Source organism: Lagopus leucura, unplaced genomic scaffold, assembly GCF_019238085.1.
Source record: "Lagopus leucura isolate 7727_CA_CO unplaced genomic scaffold, USGS_WTPT01 Super-Scaffold_100004, whole genome shotgun sequence".
Taxonomy (NCBI): Eukaryota; Metazoa; Chordata; class Aves; order Galliformes; family Phasianidae; genus Lagopus; species Lagopus leucura.
Genome location: NW_024962264.1, coordinates 56,457,718 through 56,480,486, shown reverse-complemented (window position 1 = coordinate 56,480,486; position 22,769 = coordinate 56,457,718). Strand labels below are relative to the sequence as shown.

General features: G+C 37.9%; 1 long non-coding RNA gene across 2 annotated transcripts in view; it reads right to left on the bottom strand.

The window, feature by feature from the left end:
- LOC122180119 overlaps positions 1-22,769 on the bottom strand; it is a 99,450-nt gene that overhangs the window by 14,885 nt on the left and 61,796 nt on the right. For both annotated transcript variants that reach the window (XR_006178924.1, XR_006178925.1), the window contains one exon: positions 1,348-1,380. This is a non-coding gene — a long non-coding RNA (uncharacterized LOC122180119). The remainder of the gene's footprint in view (positions 1-1,347; positions 1,381-22,769) is intronic.

The window sequence follows — 22,769 nt, the reverse complement described above, 5'->3', positions numbered from 1 at the left end:
AAAGAAGAAAAATGGTAAAATCAGTGTTTAGATACTCTTTAAACATGAGCTATACTCCATATCCATTTACATTCATATACTTTCAGCAGTACTGGCCTCATTATACCATTTGTATTTCAGGGAAATTTGGGAAGTTGAAGCAGTGTTTCCTGAGCTCTTCCCCAAAGTGTCCTCAGCCAAACACAAGTCAGAGCTGCACTGCCTATTACAATATTATTAACATAAATTGCTTTAGTAAAGTAGTAAATAATTCATAAGAGAATCTGCAAAGGAAATATGTTTGTCTTTCCCTCCACTTTTATTGGGTTTGAAGAGAATTGTTCACTTTGTTCAAATATTTGATTTTAAAATGCAGTAACAGTACATTGTTTTCTACTCCACCTGGCTTGTGTCATTTTTATTTTCAGAGTAAAATGTTTGAACATGTGGTGCAAGAGGGAAAGCAAGGAATGTAAGGACAACTGATGTTCTTACTCTGTTCTTAAAAGACAGAAGGACATATAATTTGGAGTGGATTTCTTCTTGTGAGTACGTGGTGCCAGGTCTGCATGATGTTTAAACAGAAAATTTCCACTGAAGTTTAATCATATGCTTGCAGACTGGTTTAAAATATTACTACAACCCCTGCACTGCAGTTATACAACACAGTGAAAGTCAAGGAGCAAATAACCATTGTAGTGGATGTTAAACAGAAAAATTAAAGGGAGACATTGTTTACCAGAGTCTCCCTTTGCCTCGCCCCCCCCCCCCCCCCCCCCCCAATCCCTCTCACTGTTTTTATCCAAATTCTTTTAATTTAATTTCTATGAATATCTATCATTCCAGGCAGGTACACAGCTATAGAAGAAACACCAAAATGTCAACTGAAAAGAGGTATGTATCCTCTAATGGAAGAATGCTCTTCTTTTTACAAAGTTTCAAAAGGTTATAGCATTTCCAAAGTGAAGAGATTCCTCCAGACCGCTGAGTTTGACAACCTAACATATGTCCAGCCTTTCTGCAAGCCTCACACAACATGTCATCCTTCTGTGAAGGAAAAGGCGAGTGGCGCAACCAAACTTTAAGCAAGTGCAGTGTGAGCAGATGGTGTTAATTCCAGAGTCAAGTCATGTTCCTAAACTTGGTTCGTATCAGGAGGGACAAACAGGGAGAATAGCTGGCTCAGTTTGAAGTGTTGTTTCCTAGAGGTGGTTCATCCAAACAGGGATGAACCCTTCTGTTTTAGTTTGAAACATCGAGTTTAACTAAACTGGAGTTAAAGCCTGCCTCAATTGAGTCCAATTCAAAGCTGGAAGAGGAATTTGTTCTACTGATGAGACAGCCAGTTTCATATTGACTTTTACATACCAAATCCTCGCAGTCAACTAAACAACGAAGAATCTGGGGAGAGAAAGAAAAATGAAGTCAGTATCTTAAAAGACTAATGGGTTCACATTCCACCTGACAGGAGAAAGAAATTTTAAATGTTGCAAAATGCAAAAAATACCTTATGGGAGGCCATTTCTTCAACATCCTTTAACTAGGAGGTTTAAAAATTGCCACAGAAGTCAGTAGTCAAGGGAGAACTCTTCTACTTTTTCTAAAATGTACTGATTTTAGAAACTAGTTTGGCTGTCTAAGCTCTCATGATGACAAAGAGAAGTATCTCCAGAGGTAGTCTACCCCCACTCAAGACATGACTTTGCCTGGATCCACTCCTCATAAAGCTTCTGTTTCTTTCTGCTGACTCTGGAAAGGAACCACAGTACTGCGTCGCTCTAGAATTTATTATATGGCCAAAACAAAAATGAAGTATGCTTTACCACCATTGGAAACTCTCTATTCTAATTAACAAATCAGACTTTCAGAAATACAATTTCCCTTCTGGTACGTTCTCAGCTGAAACCTTGTATGCATCTGAGCTGAACTTCACAGCTTGAATCTTTGACAGCTTCTCTTCCATTGTAAGTTCGTACAGCACCAAGCTCACTGCTATCAGACAAATAAAAAGAATAATAAAACTCAATCATGCTTGTATATATAGAAGGCCAATCAATGTAAACACAGGGTTTCTCTAAACAGGAGAAAAGCGGAAGCCAGATGGCATGAAATCATTGATAGCTGTTTCATAAACTTTTCCTGCAATCAAATCTAATTGAAATAACACTAGATTGTAGGCTTTAGCAGGTGGGCAGCACACACAGCTGTTTCTGCTAGATGTTTTCCAAAGAATACATACATAAAACATTTCACTGGGACTGACATACGGGAAAAAAGGTTAGGCCAGATGGAATGCTCTCTTTCAGGCTTTATTTTACTGACAGATTTCTGAAGCTTGCCACTTAAAAAATATGAAAAGGAACATTTCTCTGATATTGTTGAACCAATAACAGTCATATGTTATGTGGCTGGGAGCTATGGCTTGGTCATGCAGTGTCTTCAACTCTAATTTATATTTTGAAGAAAGGCAGAGCAGAGAAGAACCTCCTAGTGTCCAGTCCATTGCTTTGCACTGAGGTAGAATGAATATAACTGAATCATTTCCAAGAACTATTTCTGTTTTATAAAAATGCCCCAAGGAAAAATTCCACCAGCCTCCTAGGTTGTTTGCTGCAGGCTTTCCCTGAACTAATCTTTAAATATTTTCCTAACCTCTACTCTACTTTTTTAATGCCATTAAACTAATGTCCACAAAGAGTTGAGGGGAAGAAAGAGTTGATGTATTTCTTTGTTTTAATTGTTTACACAGAGAAGAATTTGTCAGTCATCTCTTCTCCTTCCATCCTTTTCTGTAGAATCCCAATGCAAGACATGTTAATGACCTAGGAGAACTAGATGCGACTTCACTGAGAAGTCTGGTGTCCATTCATTTCACTTTTGACTTTTGTTTGCATTGAAAATGAAAACTCAAAGAAAATGTGAAGAAGGCAGGGAAAAATGGAAAAAATCAACTTATGTGGATCAAATGAGAGCCTCTGGGAAGGAAAGTGAACTGAAATGAACTTTATAGGTCATTCTAGCTAAGTGACAGAGTAAGGTTGCTACTCTTCACCAATAATTATCCATACAGCTCACAAACTATAAAAATATGCTACATAAAGACAAACTTTTTTTTTTTTCCTTTTTTTGTTTCTATTTACATCAGTATCTGTGCACTTCAGTCTTAAGGATCAGAAGCTGTCACCCTCTCAGTAAAAGCAATCCAGAGAAAGACAGCATAAATAAATAGCAGGATTACATGCAAAATATGCAATCTAATAATAATGATCTGTTGGATTGTAGGAGTCTTTGTGGATGCTCCTTTGAAAGTGTTCATTCTGAGATTAATAGCAGCCAAGTTCTCCTCCTGCCCAGGATATTAGAAATATATACTGGTAGTATATTAGTCAGGCCAGGAATTGAGGAAGGGAGAGAAAACATCTTTATATCACTGCACAGAACCCCAGTTTTAAATAGTAGGAATGACTGTGAATGCCCCAGCTCAGAAAGGATAAGGTACAATGAAGGGCACAGAGAAGAGGTTTGAAATGGGTTCTGTCCAAAGAGATATTAAACAGACTAGCACCTTCCAACACACAGGGAAAAAAAAAGTTTAAAAGAGATTGTGAGTTATAAAATGATGAATGGCAAGAAGAAAGGGAGGGAATGATGGCTATTATATCTCATAAGACAAGAACATGGAGGCACCAAACGAGGCTATCACACTGAAGGCTTTACAGAAAAAGTATGTCTTCACATAATGCACAGCCTGTAAATGCCATTCCAACAGGATGCTTTGGAAGCCAAAATTATGAGTTCAAGAAACAACTCCCTGAGAGAAACTCAAGGAGTAAATGTCTGCTGTGTGCTGATAAAGATAGTGGAAGTCCAAGGGTGTCCCATGAATGCCACCAAGGGCCAGGGACACAATGCCACACCCTGCCAGACCCTCGTTTTTTCTTATGCTGTTGCAAAGATAGCCTTTAGGTTTCTTCAGAAATCAGGTGCAGTACTGCAGTGAAAAAAGCATTCTCCTTGGAGAGAGAGCAGGAAGAAGTCAGCAGTGCACCAAGCAGCGTGAGTAACTGTGCAAAGGGTAGTGAAAATCGGCCTTGGGGTGATATGACTCTGCAAGAAATAAATCAGTATGAAGCAAATTATTTTAAAGGCACCATTTCAGCTCTGTGATAGACAATCCAGGAACACTCAGAAAGTATCAGTGACAAAAGATCCAAAGAGGCAGTTGATTCCCTGCAGGGGAGATAACAACGTGTTTACAAAGACGCAGAACAGTAAATCATCAAAGCATTCTCTTGAAAATATTTCAAAAGTAATGTTCATTCTTACTTTTATATGGAGACACAATAAAGATAGGAGAAAGATACAGCCTTTTCCTTTAAGGGCATTTGGACTGAAGCCAATATAGCATGTCAAGTAACAACAGAAAAACAAGGAGAGAAAGAGGAGGGACTGCAGAAGAAACACGGTATGAGGATTATATGTAAACTTATAGGGTTGTTTTGGATTGTGAGGGAGAATCTTCATCAGCTTGTTTATTGACTTGTCCTCTATCTCTTTGCTTGCCTTAAACTGAAATAATTTTTCCAGGCTGCTTATTGCATCTGCTTTGATGGTCTCACAAAGGTTGAGTATGGGAATGGATTTGTGGGAGGCAAAAGAGTGAAGACAAAAGGAAAAGTGAAGATAAAGAACAATAGATCTTACATTGTTTGAGGGGGACTTCATACAGATCCTTGCATCACTTTTAATAATAATAGCTGTTTCTCATATGGAGCTTTTCAGGCGTAGATTGTAACACATTTTAAATTGAAGATTGAGTCATTTTCCTTATATCATAGCTAGAAAAATGATTTGCTCAAAGTCACTCAGCACAAAAAAAAAAAAAATACACTGTGCTCAAGCAGAGTACTTACAACCTATGAATGCTACTGCCATGATGCCCATGAGACACTCTTGTTGGCTTGGACTTGTCACCTGAGACACGGAGGTGATGTATTAGGAATGAATTCATCAACTTCTCTCTACATAAAATATATGTTGGAATACCATATCAACCTTTTGTAGGAAGAATTGATCTTGGTGGGTACATTTACCCCATGCAGGGACTTACTAGGGGAAACAGGAGGATTTAAGCTCTCTTCTCTGCCTTATTATGAGTTGATGACATAGAATGGGTACCCAGGCATGTAATATTGTCTCAGTAAGACAGAAGACGTATTAAGATGTACATATGATGCCTGTTCTGGGCCACAGCCAGGCCACCCTATGGCCATTCTGACAATGATTTGCAATATATCCAGAGAGGATAGCTGATCTCTAAAGTCCAGAGGTTTAGTAGATTGCTGGCATGCTTGGATTGGACACCTTGTTTGTAAGGGAGAGCAGAAGAGTGCCATGCTCATGAATTGTATGAAAAGTCATTTCTCAGTGTTATACATATACTATCAAGTTGTTGCACATGATTTTCTGGAGGTTATTTTAAATACGCAGATTCTGCTGACTCCTAAATCACACAGAATGGTTCCAGACCTAAAACTATTTTCTGAATTATTTTGTATGTTAGTGTTATCATTACATGATAGTTTGAATGAGTACAGAAACAGTTCAGTTGAACACAGTACCTATTAGCACTGTTTTCTTAAAAAAAAAAAAAGTTAAAATTTGAATTACAGGTGTAGCTCAATAATTTTTTTCAAATAATAATGGAAAAGCTGTGATTATAATATTTAATTGCTGTCACAGAAATGTTATTTATTTTACCAGATCGTTAATATCATTAGTCTTTTATTTGTCCTTCCTTGTAACTAACACAATTACATTATGATCTCAAAGTGGAGCATCCTCACAGAAGAAGGTAATAGTTTTATGGAGCTGTACCGTGTGCATTTAATAGTATTGCCTTAATTAATTCCCATACCACAACAGAATTTCTGCTTGCTTGGTTCACTGCAAAGTCCACTCAACAGCTGTCCTGCAGATGCAGGCACACGTATATCTGCAATTGCTGTGTCCCATAACTGTCTGATCTTCCATACCTTGGAGAATGTTCCTGACTGGTTTTCATAATGAAATCTTGCCTGCTTTAGATCTATCAGCTTTAAATGAACAGATCTACAAGTAGCAAACATTGTTACTTATACAACAAATTGATTGGATTGGTTGCAGTAACAATGTCAATGCTTCTTTCTTTTTGTTGCTGATACTACTCTTATAATGGAGCAGTTTATTAGAGGGTATCTTTTTATAAAGGTGAAATATCAGTAGCTTGAAACCTTTTGAATAACATTTGCTTTAACATTTGTACTAGAAGCAAGAATATTCTAAGCTAAGTATTGTGTGAAATCGTTTTGAACAACTATGTAACAACACCATCATCATCATCACTACCATCATCATCATCATTCACTGTTAATGAGAAAGCAAGTGGATGCAGCACCATATCACAAACATGAAAAGCGCAAAGTGTAGAACACCTATTGTATGGAGCAACAGTGATTTTCCCTCTGTGCTTATCAAAAGGGAATTCTAATATGTTGGCTAATGAATTCCACTCCAACTGTGCATGATTCTATAATTATATGGTTCAGACTCTGCATCAGCTAATCAAAGAGTTTCTGAAGTCAAATTTTACAGTGATTCAGACCGCAACTAACTGGAGTGTTTACCTAAAATCAGTTGTATGGAGTGTCCAAGGGGTTGACCTTCACTCATCGAAATGGATGTCTGAATACATACAGGATCATTCCCATACTCACCTTTAAGCAGATCCTGGTGCTAGTTTGATGAATAAAGATTATATTGTGGAAACCAATTGATGCATTTGGAATTAATGTATTGATTTCTGCTAGAAATGATTATTTAACATATGGTGTCAGTGGCACAAGACCTTATTTCAGCACACGCAACGTATAATCTAAAGAGAAAGAAATCCAATGAATCAACCCCCCAGAGCTAACAGCCAGTAAACTGTATGAAAATATTCCCAGTCAATAGCCATCTTTTTCTTTAAAAGCTATAGATTATTATATACTTCTGGATTCTTCTCTTACTATTTTGTTTCCAGTGAAAGCTCTTTCCTTGTAAGAAAATACAGGAACAATGCATATCTCTGCATCAGCCATTTAGCTGTTAACAAACAGAGATAATGGCCAGTGGGAATGTAAAAGCTAGACTATTTGGCTGCTCTGACAAATGAAATCCAAGAGTAATGAGTCACACTAGATGTGATCCTTTAAAAAGAAACATTGGCAAACTCTCGGATTTTAAAATAACTTTGCTGAGATCAAGTGGTGCTGTCTTCAGCCACGATGAAAAAGCTAAAAATGAGCATCTGACTGTGCAGATAATTCCAGCAGCCTGGCAGCATTCGTTTGCGAAGCAGCCCAGTCTGATAAGATGCTCGCACTGATGCTAATGAGTTGGACAGTGTGGATACATATTGCATAATCACCACATGCGTGGCACCTTCGTTCATACACTGGCGGCTGTGGTTATCAGCTCAGAGAGGTGATAATGTGTGTGTCTATGAGGCAGGCTCTGCCCGGGCTTTGTTTTGCTCGGCAGCACTGGGCAGACTGCAAAGTGCTCATTTTCCTGAGGAAGAAAGGCCGTCTGAACACGAACCAAATCTAACCACCGTACTGCCAGTTTGCAAAACAATTTTTAATGCGAGGCAGTTGCTGGAGGAAATGCTATTTTTCATTTCTGTGCACCTCACTGACAGCTCATCCCCAAGTTGTCTGTGATTCAGGTACATCTAAAAAAAAAAAATTAGAATAGTATATTTCTGTCTGCAAAAGTTGTGCATGCAGAAGTTCACAGCAAGAGAAAGACCTGCTTAGCTTCCTGGATCAGCAAGAATATCTCAAAGAAACAAAGTTCAGGGCTGTAGGAAAAAAGCCTACCTGTCATACCATATATCTTTTAGGCTTTGAGGAACCATGCATTAATCAATGGGAGCAAGGCAGTGAGCAGATACAAATAGGGTGAAAAATCCCAGACACATTCCCATTTCGTCACAGTGGATTTCTTACAAAGTTCTCTTCAGACAGACTTTCTTCTGGCTCCCAACTGAATGATCACTGCTGGATGAAACTAAAATTTGCACTTCATTGCTCTGCTTCAGCAGTGTGCAATGCAAACCACTAACACTGCTGTCTGAAATCATGTTATGAGGCAACAGAGAATTTTTCAAATGCTTAAATTAAAATTGCAGCTGTTCACGGTTTTTCAGTATTATATACATTTTTTTCCATCAGTGAAGAAATTGTAGTCCTGCAATAGTGCTGGGCAGCGTTGTGTAAAATATTGGTATTTTACAGATACGTCACTCTACAGAGACTGATTTGGGATACACAGGAGTGAATGATGTATAAAATGCAAAGCAGAAATGTCACTGATCACTGATATAACTGTTATAGTCAGGAGTAGGCAAAGATTCCATTTTACTGTCAGCCAAGTTTGCAATACTTCCATTTTATCTAGGCTGCTCATGCTTTCTCAGCAGAAAATTCACATTAAATAACATTAAGCAGAGGAGAAGAGAACACGCGGTTGTGCAGTTCTGTGTAAAGGTTTTATCACTGGGAGACTGGGATGCCTTAGCCATTTATTAGTTGGAATAAGGCAGACTTTTCAAAGGGAATCAAATGATGGCAGAAATACTATTCTTAAAATACACTTCCACTGTTTTTTTTTTTCATAAATTTTTCTCTAGATTCCTTTATTATTATAGATCAGAAAGAAGAAACCAATGCATAGTCAGCACAGTAGGGAGACTGCCTGTGAAGGATCTGTTTCAACCTTGCTGAAATCATTGGAGATTGCCCTTTGATTTCATAGATTTTTTCATTTACTTCTAATTCATTAAGAGTGTTTTTAACAGACATTACGTGGCTATAAAGAGTCCTCTGCATCCTCTTGCAAAGACAGGGGTAAACCCACTGTGTGCCCATAAAGATAGCAGTATGATCAGAGTGAAGGTTTTAATGGCAGATCAGAGGCATCTCCTGTGTCTCTAACAGAGATGTTACCTGTTGCCTGCAGAGAGGAGAGAGGATATACTTCCATAATGAGTGTTCTTTTGTTTGCTGGATACAGATACCCTTTGGTAACCGTTACTCAGCTGACTGGATTGTGAGAGATGTCCCCAGAGAAACAGATGGCAGACTGGAGGCAAGGAGAGGATGAAATGATCAAAAGCTCAAATCCATCAAACGTGTATGAAGTTTTTAACATACATTTATAATTAATCAGGAAGAAATAGATAAAGCTATCCTGTGATATGTCAGGCACATGTCAGAGGAGATAATTCTTTTGTTTTGGCCAAAGGTTTGATGGGAATGAAGACATTTCACTGTGCTTTAAGTACAGAAATATTAAAAATCCAGTGTAAGGCTGTTTCAGCTAATGAAATACAAATATAGTCAAATGTTAATGTAATCCTGGAATTACTGAAAATAACTCAAGGAGTCATCCACTCTTTTGTCTATTCTGAAACCGGATGAGCTATTGTTATGCCATTCCTGATAGGAATTTGTCCAAACTGCTGTTAAAAATTTCTCAGGTAGTGTTACCAATGCTGTCCTGAACACTTATCCAGAGCTGCACTAGCCTTTGTTTTTATCCTTTCTTGTGCTTGCATTTGCCTTAGTATAACTCAAGAGCACCTGCTCCTATCTGACAGGCAAACAAAAGGAAGAGCTCGTTCACTTCCTCATTTAAGAATGTTATGTAAAATTTCTCCTTATTGAACCAAAAATATTGAACACCTTCATTTTTCATTTTTCATTTATTAAGATATCCATCTTAATCTTTATAATTTTCACTACTGCTGTCTTTCAATAGATCCTTCTTGTGCTCCAGTACCAAGCTGACCACAGGACATGCTGAAGACATAACCTTACTCAGAAATAACAGTTAAAACTGCTACTTAAAGAGTACACATGCTCTTGTTTGCCTTTTTAACAACTTTTTTTTTCTGGTGACACATTTTGAATCCAGTTTCTTTCTGCAGAACTGCCTTACTCTTCTGCTTTTGTGCAGTTCATTTTTTCCTGCAAAAAGGCAGATAAAACTTTGTATTTTTTCTGTATTGAATTGCATTCTATTTTTCCAGACTATGTCTTCAATTTATCAACCATTGTAATTGCAATCTTGTCTTCTTGTACACATGCTGCCCAGATGGTGAACTTAATATGTGTGTTCTTCACCTTGTCTTGCAAATCACAAACAGAAGCATTGCATAGACTTCAGGACAATTCCTGTAAACACCCACTCAGCTCATCCTTCAAATTTAATCATGTATTAAATAACACCTACTCATTTAATATGCTTAGTTCCACTGAGTAATGCACTCATCTAATAATTGTTTTCATATAGTCCAAATTTCTAAGTTTATGTATGAAGGTCCAGCTGTGTATTTAATTCAGTATATGAGACATCTACTGATTTTCTACCTACATAGAAGGCCTGTTATCTCACTGTTGTAAAATTATTCCTTTAATTATCAAAGTTCACGTTTCATTGCAGAAAATGTATGTGATTAAGTTTCAGTTCTGAGATAATCTGTACAAAGCAGTCTATGAGAAAGAGGGTAGATATCTAAATCTGTTGTTTACTCCCCTGTACCCATGCTTTCAGAGTAATTGCTAACACTGAGTTGTATTGTCTTTCCTCATTACGTAACACACTTTCTGCTTGTCAAAGCAGAGGATGTACCCTCTTAGCATGTCTTGGGCAGCACAGTCCTGGAAGATCACACAATGTTCTGGAAGATTCCTTGGAAGATTCCTCTGGCAGACCATCACCTAGAGCAAGTGAGCTAACTGCTAGATTTAGTATCAAGCACTGATCCAGTTAAGCTTTATAAAAACGATGACAGCTGCAGAAAGATTAAGTATGAAGAGTTCCCTGGAAAACACTCGCTATGATGACTTCTAAATACATTTCAGTGCTAAAAGTCCACAGAAGCCAGAGGCCCTGATTGTTAGGCATAGCACTGTAAGCTATCATAGCTCATGAAGAGAAACTATGGAAGCAGGAAAAGAATGATGCTTTTCAGTCATACAGGTCATTCGGGTGTGTGAATGTCCAAATGGTTGGAACAGAAAGAAAGAACAATGAGAACATTTGCACTTTTGGTGAAATAAAAATATTATTTAACCATTTCTGATCCTTAAAAAATTTTTACTTCAATGTAAAGTTCAAAATTGTAAAATTTAAACATGAGGCTCTGCATGAGTCATATTTCCTTGTGGTAGCATGAAACACCATGGTCATATTTAGTGATGTAAAACTGTAATTGAGTCCGCTGTATTTTCTTCTCACAAGCAATGGATCAATGCAAGTAAAACACGCATATTTCTTGGGTGGGGGGGCGGGGGCGGGCTGAGGGGGGAAAGAAAAGACAGTGTGTTTGGAAAAGCTAAGCCAGTACTCACTGATGAGGACCATTTTTCAGCAGGTATCCTCCAACAGCTGGTCACAGCTGTATTTTCCCTCTGTTACCTATGGTGTTGGAGCAGTTATACTTGAAATGTCTTTAGGGAGTTTCTACCTAAAACTCACCAGTTATAGCAGCAGCCCATATTTTTTTCTTTGAAGTTGGGTTCTTGAGGCTCTTAAAACTATCATGGAGTATTTGGGAATATCTGTAAGTGACGAAACATTTGTGGTGATTCCTTCCTACATTCTAGGAACAGCAAACTGACATGAAGAAGCAGTGAATCTGTGTTTTGAGGAAGCACCCTAAGAAGTATCAGTGCTCTACCTCTGTCTTTGCCCAAGTGTTAAGAGCTCTGGTGTTGGGTCAACACGTTTTTACTGGTGTACCTCCAAAATTTATGGACACTTTTTCTTGAGTCATCACATTTCCTCACAGCTATGTCTTATGTCATTTCAGCTCTGCTCATCATCTGCAGTGGCTTTGATCTACTCCCAGTGTCAGCAAGAAAAAATGTTTTCCAATTTTTAACACAGCAACAAGAACAAAGCCTTTGCAGAAAGGCTATTCTTATGGTTGGATGAAACTCCCTTTCTCATCCACTCTTTCCCTCAAACACAGGCTGCCATGCTTCCCAAAGTAACCTCTTCAGCTGAGGTACATTTTGTGTTTGTCTCTTTATTTATTACCAAAGAGGCACAATAGTGCGCAATAAAGAATACAATTTTCAGGTTATGAAAGAAGAGGGAAAAAAAAAAATGACTTTGTACATCTTGTGATATAACTACGCCATGTGAATAGTGAGAAATAGAAATACAGAAATGTTTGAAAAATATTTGCAGTCATCTGTAACATCCATACAGCAGATACAAATCAGCCTGCATTTCAAAAAAATTTGCTACTTTCCCTTGTATTTGATTCTCAACTCCTTCACTTGCTCAGTGCTTCTGATTAAAGTTGATTTTCTTTCCACAGTTCTTTACCAAAATGTTTTCCTACTCTCCTGAACTGAAAATAGTGCCAAATGTCATAAGATTTGGAGTTTGTCCATCATATTTAACCAACACATCCTTTGAATGAAATTTCTATTGAATTACTTCTTTTTTATAAGCAGATTAAGCTTGCACCTAAGCAAACATTTTTGGAAAGCATGGGAAGTGGCCATTGCTGAAAGTGCCAATATGATGTGGAAGAACAGAAGCCATAGAAGTGAAGATATTTTGATTTGGGGGCAGTAAAGTGTTTTCACAGCCTTTCACAGAATCACAGAATGGCCAGGGTTGGAAGGGACCTCAAGGATCATCAAGCTCCAACCCTCCTGCCACATGCAGAGCCACCAAACTCTCCATTTTACACTAGACCAGGTTGCCCAGGACCCCATCCAATCTGGCCCTGAACACCTCCAGGGACGGGGCATCCACAACCTCTCTGGGCAGCCTGTTCCAGCACCTCACCACTCTCACAGTAAAGAACTTCCCCTATGACATCCAACCTAAATCTTCCCTCCCTCAACTTAAAACCATTTCCCCTTGTCCTGTTGTTATCTACACTTTCAAATAGCTGATTCCCCTCCTGTTTGTAGGCTCCCTTTATGTACTGAAAGGCTGCAATGAGGTCACCCTGCAGCCTTCTATTCTCCAGGCTGAACAAGCCCAGCTCCCTCAGCCTGCCTTCGTAGGGGAGGTGCTCCAGTCTCCTGATCATCTTCGTGGCCCTCCTCTGGACCCTTTCCAACAGCAACCTGTCTTTCTTGCACTGGAAGCTCCAGACCTGGACACATTATTCCAGATGGGGCCTCACAAGAGCAGAATAGAGGGGGACAATCACCTCCCTCTTCCTGCTGGCCACCCCTCTTCTGATGGAGCCCAGGATACCATTTGCTTTCTGAGCTGATACCATTTGCTTTCCTCATACTTCCCCTTCTCCTCTAGAAGCCGGACAGGTTAGCTAAACACAGTCTCCTCTACACAGCTCACTCTAATGTTGAAGGTACGGCCCACACCTCCACAGCTGGGCGGTCCATCATATCCTCTTGGGCATCAGAGATGATTCCATTCATCAGCCTAGAGTGAGGGAGTGAAGTAAATCTGTTACAATACAGAAATGGTTCTACATCATGATTTCACTGTCAAATATTCTTTTTTTCTTAAACAAGCAAAATCTTCATTTTTCCAAAGAAAATATCAGTAATTATAAAAATGAAGCACCTCCTCTTTCTGTTAAGCCTAGTGGTAGTTATGACGACATACCATGTGGCTCCTAAAGAAAGGAAATGGTGTCCCTCCTTCTCACTTTTGATGTGTTTTAGATCAATTACACACTCCGACACATAATGAAAATGGTCTATAAAGTTTACTGGTTGAAAGTAGGTCAGTATGACACTGGCAGTGCGGGTCTATCTTTTGTTGGTAATAAAGATATTCTTTATTTTCCTTAGTTATTCCATGAGAGAAAATATACAGAAATCATAAGTAGTGCTGTTATTGCTGGTTAGTGTACCACCAGCAAGGCATCTCTGAACAGATATATTAAATATCCTCACTATACCTAGGGATAATATAGCTGAAAACTACTTTCTATATATCAGCTGTTGACTCTTGTGGGATTATGGCAAGCAGTGGTAGATTTTAATATTCAGTGGACCAAGCTGAGAAGTGAATTTATGCTGGTGAATTTATACCGTGAAGATTCAAAGAAGTGAGATATTGCTCACTCTTTGGTTCAGTAATATTAGACTATTATTCAAAAAAGGGAAAAATAAATGTTGAGGCTGGGGCATTAAAAGGCAAGGAGTGTGTTTGGGAGAGTTTATTGTTTTTTCCTTTTAGTGAGTTCCAAACTCTTTGTGCTTTACTCTAGAAACTGCAATCAAACTTTACTCCTCTCAATTCTTTCCCAAATGATTCTTCACTGCAGCAATACAAGATACATTTTTCAGTTTTGTTTTAGGCTGACAAGGTCTTTTTGCTCTTGACAGCTGATGACATATATAATAACAACAACAAATCTCTAAGACAGTTCTCCCGCACTCTCTGGTTTACTGACCAGCCCTTGAGGAATACAGGAGAAGAGTCAAGAATATAAAATGGTTTGGCCACATAGCAGCAGCACTGGATCCATTTGCTTCTGAGACTTTTTTTCAGCCCCTAGGTGGGGGTTAAATCATGTCCTGTCATACCAGGAAAGACTCCTCCAAATTTTTAATATACTCAGGTTATTCACTTTGCTGGGACCTTGGAAAATAGATGGATCACAGAATTGGAGATTTTGATGATAGTCTCCTTTTGGGGAATGAAAGGAACATGAAGACTTCCACTTTATGGTCTGGAGAATCCTATAGAAAGGAAATATTGAAAAATAATTACTAAGTCCTCCTGTGCCCGAAGTTCCTTTTTATAAATTTTAAAAGTGTTATTTATGGCTCCCTCCTCTCCAGCTGATGTATTTATGTGCACTGGGTCTTTCAGCTGGCACTGTTTGCTATCTTGCTTAAGGTTATATCAACAGTCTGATAGAGAAATGCATGCCAGTATGTGTCAATGCCTCTTCTTGGCAACGTATTCAGGTTTCCTCAGGATCAAGTCATCTTACAAACTTTAGTTGCTGTTACTTTGGGTAAAGTTTAAAGGGACCTGCCATTGCATTAAAAAAGGCTCTAACACATAACTAAAAGTCACTAACCAGAAATGCTTCAGAAAGCAGAAAATGAAAGAATATACTCCGTGGTATATGTATACCTTCCTTGTTAAGGATGGAGAACATCTGAAGTGAAGTGAGGAATTCTATTTTTGGCAAAAAAGGATCATAGGCTGTTCAGTTAAAAATTCATCACATCACAGCTTCTCAGTCTGCAGCCTGTTAAGAGTTCTGGGTAGTGTAGTCTAAAAAGTAAAGTCTTGGACTAATTTTAAAACTCCTTGCAGAGAACAGTGAAAACACTACTTCCAAAATCTGCCATATGAAGAAGTTAAAAGAGAAGGTGCATCCTGTGCAGCAGCTGTTGGGTATCACAGAAGTCCTTGCTGGCTTGTACTGGCAAAGAGTGCAAGGTCTCATATAGAACATAACAGGTATGAAAACCCATTCAAGTTTCTTTTTGATAAATTCCTCAAGATGCGAGAAAAGTTCTACATTTCCAGTCATAGACATAGACAAATTGTAATAAATAAAATCTGAAAAACACGTTAAGAAAAATCTATTTTCCTGATATGCGTTGATTCCCACGTTAAAGGTGGTTTTAAAGTTTTAAAAGATTTTTACAAGATCCAAGACAAACATTGTCACATGACCTCAACTGAAAACCTTTGCTTTCTAGGTAACTTCAGACTACTTATGAATGTAAATTGCAAAGGTCTGAAACAAAGGTACTGTTAACTGTAAGTTTTCTTTCATGATGGGTCAATTCCTTTGGATTTTTTTAAGTGCCAAAAGAATAGTTTGGAGAACAGCAGCACTGTCATTTTATATTAAATATCTGCAACAGGTTTAGCAGCTGAAACTCATGGGATTATCCAGCTTTACGATCCCTGCTGAGTAAGCTGAGCAAGGAGAGAGCTTTGTTTCTGATGGAAAAGGTGCCACCACAGCCTAGCAAATCAAACACATTAGGATTTACGTTCTTGCCTCTCAGCTAAATGGTCACTTGCTGCACTATATAAACAGCAAAGAAAATACTCTTTTGGCAGATGCCCTGACCTGCGTGAGCGGAAGGCTACATAAAAGCTTCTGAGAAAGACCCGATTAAGGCTGATCACAGATAAATTTTCCCTTGGAAACTGTAGGTGTCAGCAGTTTTGAATAATCTCTGTCATATTAGAGGCATTTGTATTGTATTTGTGATTTGCATAGTTTAATACAACATCAAAAATGAAAGCACTATCTAAGAGAAAAACCATTCTACATCTGATATCTCCATCCTGCTACAGACTTTTAAAATTATTTATAAAAATGGTAAATATTAGATTTTTTTTTTTTTCCAGATGAATAAAGTGGGAGTAAAAAAATGGGGAGTTTAAAAAAAGCACAGAAACCAAGGAAGAGTCAGATATATTCAGGGGGAAAAAAAAAAAAAAGTGTTTTTATAGTTGAGTGGTACATAGGAGCACGGGCTTTTGTCAAATTGTCTGCTGATTTCTTTCACTCTTCCCAGAGCTCATAAAAGTCTATGCAATATGACCTGAGTTATGGAATAGAACATACACTTATTAAATTTGCAGCTGACATGAAGCTAAGAAGGGCTGCAAGTAAATTGGAGGGTAGGATTCAAATTCAAAAATCATCTTGACAGTTTGGAAGACTGGACTGAAAAGAACAAGGTGAAATTCAATAGAGACAAATGCGACTCTCAGGCAGAAATTATCAACTGTGGGAACTGAAGATGGAGAACAACTGGTGAGGTAGCTGTTCTGTAACAAAGCACAAGGGCTGATTGTGAACTACAAGTATGGTCAGGTCTCCCCCAGATATGCCACAGGTTTGCTTTCAGGCAGTAACCTTCTAGAATGTTTCTGATCAGTTGAGGAGTATTGCAGAGATGAGATAGCAGTCAGCAGTCAAGGAAACATGACCTCGAGATCAAAGGGGCCTAAAGAAAAGGAGGATGAGTGTCATGATAACAGTTTTCAAATGCATATAAGGTTATTGTGAAGGGGTGAGGAGGAACATCTGGTGCTCATGTGCACGACAAGAAGCTACAGGTTTAAATAACAAGACAAAAAATGCAGGTCAGACTTCATGGAAAGTACTGAGAATATATGGGTAGAAAATCAATAGAATGGTTTGGCAGACGTATGCCAGGGGATCTCTAATATCAGAGCTCTTTAAGCACATCCTACTGTTGTAAAACAGCCTGTAATAACAGATCTCCTTCAGGAACAGTCAGAATAGTGATTATTCTGGGGAAATGGACTAAATGTCCTCCTGATAGCCTTCAGATTTGTACCCTTCCATAGCTCTATAATTATAACAGGCCATGCAACTATTAATGCTTCATTGCTTTAAGGGAAGGGTAGCATATCTTGTGTTTCAGAAGGGCAAAAACTTATCAGTGACTTTTAATGATGCACCATAATTTAGAAGGGCATACTACTGGAATTTCTGGCATCTTTTCATCACAGGCTCTGCAGTCATTCCCTCTGCAAAAATAACGCAGTTGCTTATTCTCTTGGTATCAATCCTCTACCTTTTAAATAGCTATAACTCAGTGCTATCATGAGGCTTCAGTTAATGAATGCTTACACTGCATACAGTAATCCTAGATGAAAGGGGTTATAAAACTGCAAGTAACTACCCCTTATTTATGATTACTATGCTTCAATAAATGCTTGTTGGTTCCAGTTTTGGTAAGTAGCACTGGTTCCTGTATTTAGGAATATGAATTCTGGGCAAAGTTGGAAACCAAATGCAAGTCTTTTTGATCTTCAGAACAAAAACGTTACCAGCACTGTGATTTCCAGGCTGCTGCACGAAACACTTTGTTCGCAAGGATTAGCAGCATGTAGACCAGAGAGCTGGAGAACCCTGACCTTTGCAGTGATGGAGTCATAACTCCTCACTTGTCAGATGCCTCCTCTCCTGTAACAACCTTCCACCTACAGCAAACACGTGCCATAGTGCACGTTTGAGCAGCTGTGACCTATGCTGGAGGTCAGCCAAATTCCCAGGAGCTCCCAGCCCATGAGAATTAAAGACAGTGCAGTCTCATTCTCCCCACTCAGTGGTGTTCAGTGTGCCCAGTATCATGCCATCTTTCTGCCTACCAGAAGATCTCGGTGTTGCGCACCCGCTCTTTACCCAACTGTTTTGCCACCTACAAAAATAGCTTTTTTTCCATAGATTTAAGTGCAATCATGACTGTGACACAAAATCATTTATTTTCTTTAGCTGTCAGTCTTAAGGCTGTAAAAGTGCTCGTAATTTATATTATATATGATGCAGAGCACTTAGTTGCTTTTGTGACTTTTACAGTAAGAAAACATTAATTTTTAAAGAAAACTAAAACACATAAAAATCTGAGACAGTCTTCAAATGGACACCTGTTTTGACAGAGAATGATTTGGCTTTCCTGGGGCAGAAACCCAGAGCACTAGATTTCTAGCAATACCAGAGGTAGGGTCCTCAAATCTTTATGCAGTGTTGAGGAAAAATAAGCTACATTATAGAGGCCTTCAAATAAACTGCACTTTCTGCAAAGAAAATCCCTAAGGCAAACACACTGAAGAGGAAATTGCCTCTAACAGTGCAGCAGGCAATCTTTGGGAATACAGTCCTCTCCTAAATACAAGTTCATGCATCTGTTCAGAATCTGTTAAAGCAAAGAGCCTGTGACCTTTCCTAAAAGAAACTGAAATGGTCTAATGTTTTATTCTGTGAGTAGAGTTAGGGATAATATTCTGCTTTTCCTCAATTGCTTCAGGGTAGTCTAATACTGATGTGCAAGCAAAGTCGTTTCTTACCTGTTCTTGAAGGAACTTGACAGTGATACAAAGGCAGAACAGGATAGCCTCTCCCATCCTGTGACATAGAGCTGACTGCTCTTGAACCTGAAGCCATATCTCTGTGTTACTCTGGCAATCTTAGAGGTGCCTCTTTGAGTAGGAAGCTGACCCAGAGCAGATGACATGTGGATGTCCACAGAGTGAACTGCCTTCAGGGATAAGTAATAGCTGAAAAGAGGACTCAAAGCTACAGCTTTATAACACAGATACTTGTCTTACATCTACGCTTGATTTTATTCATCCAAGTCTTTATTGAATCAGCCCCTAGTAGCTTACTTTTATTTAACTTTATTTATCAGACTGGGAAATCAAGGCAAAGGTAGGTAAGCAGCTTTCCCAAAGCCAGTGTATTCAGGCAACAACTTTCCAAGTCAGTCATAAACAAGCAAAAGTCATTGGATTTAGATTTCTCATTTAAGGATTTAGGCCTGAGGATCTTGGTGAAGAATAACCAAGATCTTGATCCCTGCGCCAGCATCCTGTTACCCTGCTGGTACCACTGCATGGCAACCCTGTAAGGAGAATGAAAATCACTCCAGTGGAACCTTTGTGGGAACTGAGCTACTAGTGTGCATTCATGATTTAATTTCCAGGAGCAGGATCTGAATATAAAACACAAACAAAAATTTACCCTTACTCATTCAATTCCCAGGAGAAACCAATTGGTTTCCCATGGTCTTCCTCACATAGATTGCACACGACAACACCAACACACACAAATTAAGTAGATGCTTGGTATTTAATCTTTAAGGAAATTAATTTTCATAAGCTATTACAAAGTATTTATTGAATCAGTCCTTAAAATATCTTCCCTATAGTGCCCTGGCCCTTGCCACTTTCTTTCACCTGTGCACTTTTCTCTTAACCCAGGAATAATGAAACTGAGCAATTACATACAGGTAACACCTCCTGTGGCAAAGACCAGAAACTAATTTGATGGGGCTTTTCTCTCCTCTTTGGAAAGTCTGGGCACCACTGAGAGAAAAAGGTGGTATTTACCTTTAGTAATCTGGGTAAAAGGAACAGTGAACATTTCACAGTATTCCAGTTGCTCACTTTGCTTAACCTCCTAAATATTTTATAGGCTCCTAATGGAGGTGCAAAATGCAGAATTTCCAATTTTTTTAACCTACTGCTATTGTAGTCACTAATGAGGAAATATCAGCATTTATTTATGGTACCACAACGCTATATAGATCCTTCATGAGCTATATAATTCCAGTACTTTTTAGCTCATTGAAAACTTGTTTCAAAGAGACCTTGGTTAAATTTTGCAGAGCTGCAGCTGTGAACACAGAGGTGAATCTACTGACATAGCTAGAGCAGATGCTTTTACTACTGTTCATTAACTTTAGGTCTACTGCCATCAAAATTATATAAGGAACATAACGGAAATTAAAAAAAAATGACTCATGCAATTTGATTTCTGCTGTGTCATTTCCCACTTCTTTGCTCTCTGTACCTCAGTATGCTGGCAATCAAACAGACTCTTGAGGTCATGGTACAGAAATGAATGGTAAGGGTTCAAAGTTGAAAATGCAATTATCTTTTCCACTGCCAAATAGAATTACAAGAGCAACATCACTGAGATTATAGCAGAAAACTCCTTCCAGCTTTTATTCTGGTTTGATTTGGCAAAGATTTTTCTCCTTTCTTTTTCCTTTCCCCTTCCCTTTCCCTTTCTCTTTCCTTTTCCTTTTCCTTTTCCTTTTCCTTCTTTGTTTTTCATTCCTTTTTTTTTCAACTTTGTTGTGACATTTGAGCACATTTATTACAGAAATGAGATACATTTCACATGTTCTCTTTGAAACCAATTAATCCCTTATTTTATCTTCCTGTCAAATGTTGTACTTGAATCTTCAGATGTTTATTTTCTCTGGTTTTATAGATATTCCCTTCAACATAAGCCACAGTGAAACTTTCTGTTCTTCTACAAGATAAAATATCAAACATTGTAAAACCATCAAATAAGAGAACTTATACTTTTACTTTCTGCTACAGTGTTCAAGTTTGGGGAGGAATAAAAAATCTTATTCGTCCAGTATTCATTTAGATGCAGTAGAGCTACCCAATAAGTGCTTGCTTGTATCTGAATATCAAAACACTCATTTGCCCATTCACCTATTGAATTATCATAAAAAAATTGCAAACTGAAGCTTGCAGGTGTTTCAGTAAGTGAGATTTGAGTACAGGAAGACTGCAATTGTTCAGGATGATTCAAATAAATAGATGATACAAGAGACAAGAGGAAAGTTTTGGGGTGAGTTTACTAGAAAAAATGTTCCAGCAAAAGAAGACACCATTCTTGAATTTAAAATGCACTTCTTTGTTATTGTCTTTATGTTGATGAATTTTTTATTATTTTCCTCTCCTGATTTATGTTTTCCTATTTGTTTTTTAGTGAATCTATTTACAGTGCATTTACATTCCTTCAGCAAGTCTCTCTCAAATATTCATTAGTTATTAAATTGCTTTTCCTACATCAATCAAGAGCTAATTGCCCCTATTTTGAAAGACCTCATTCAATACAGTTATGACTGTAACTGCATCAAATTTAGTGGAATTATTTCTGGTTTATTCCAGTGAATTTGCAAGGACAAACAGCCGTACAATCTCTTTTGGAGCAGGTAAGTTGAAAAACATGGGTGCTTATGTGTTAGATGTTACAAAATGTAAATTCTAGGCATAACATTCAATTTGGAAGCAAGGTGTTAGGACATAAACTCTTTTCAAGAACACATGGAAAACTGCTTGAAAGGAACGATCTGTAAAAAAAACAACAACTATCTACTGGATTGGAAAATGTTTTAAAAGGAAATAGTAAGTATATTTAACCTGACCTTAACTTTGAAGCTTCAAATCTTTTAGCAGAACTGAAGATGAAGAACTTGGAAATAAACTCAAATGTCTTTGTATTCAGCTATTAGAGGAGAATTCTTTACAAACAAACAAACAAACAAATAAACAAACAAAAACCCCGTACAATAGCCCATAGTTAGAACATGACCTTATGAAGACTTCAGTTTCTTTCTTCAACTGAAAATCTGAATCAAAGTTCACATATTAGAAAACCAAGTGTATTTTTCAATAAAGAATAATCAAGAAGTTAGAGAAATAATAAATGTATGTTTTACCATATACTTCAAAATATTCACATTTAGAATAATCATCTTTATTGATTTTATTGGAAGCAGGAAAAAATTGCGTAGGAGCTTTGAACATAAAAAGCTGTGGATCACCTCTCAGGGTCATAGACTGACACAGTACTAAAAGATTAACAGTGCTCATTTAAAACGTTTTTGCTTTGCCAGGTATTGCTATCAGCTGCACACTCAGTGCCATTGAATTTCAAAACTTTATGTTCAGCTAAATCATTTGCAATCACCTTGGTTTTAACTGTACTGCTACCTGTGTGGCAGAATAAAGACATATCAAATAAATCACCATATCTTTCCTTTCAATCATAGCTCTCAGGTTCTTAGGGGACACACGGATGGAAAATGAACAAGTAAAAAGAAAGAAGGAGAAATAAAAAATTCAGGTCTGTTAACACTCATAAATCCTCAGGCTTTTCTACAGATTAAAGGCTCAGGCTAAGGGGATAAAGTTAATCTTAAATTTAAGACAAGTCACTTTTATTTTCCACATCACAATATTTTCTGTAGCAATAAATAAACATTCTTTCATTTGTTCTACTAAAATTTTTCTATGTTGAGTGATCTTTGCAGAGCATTTGTCGAAAATCTTTTAAATTGTTATTATCAAATTCCTAGGACAAGTCCATGCTCTAGAATATTCAAGACACATCACATTGTATACGACAGGCAGAAGACAGATAGCTAGATAAATTA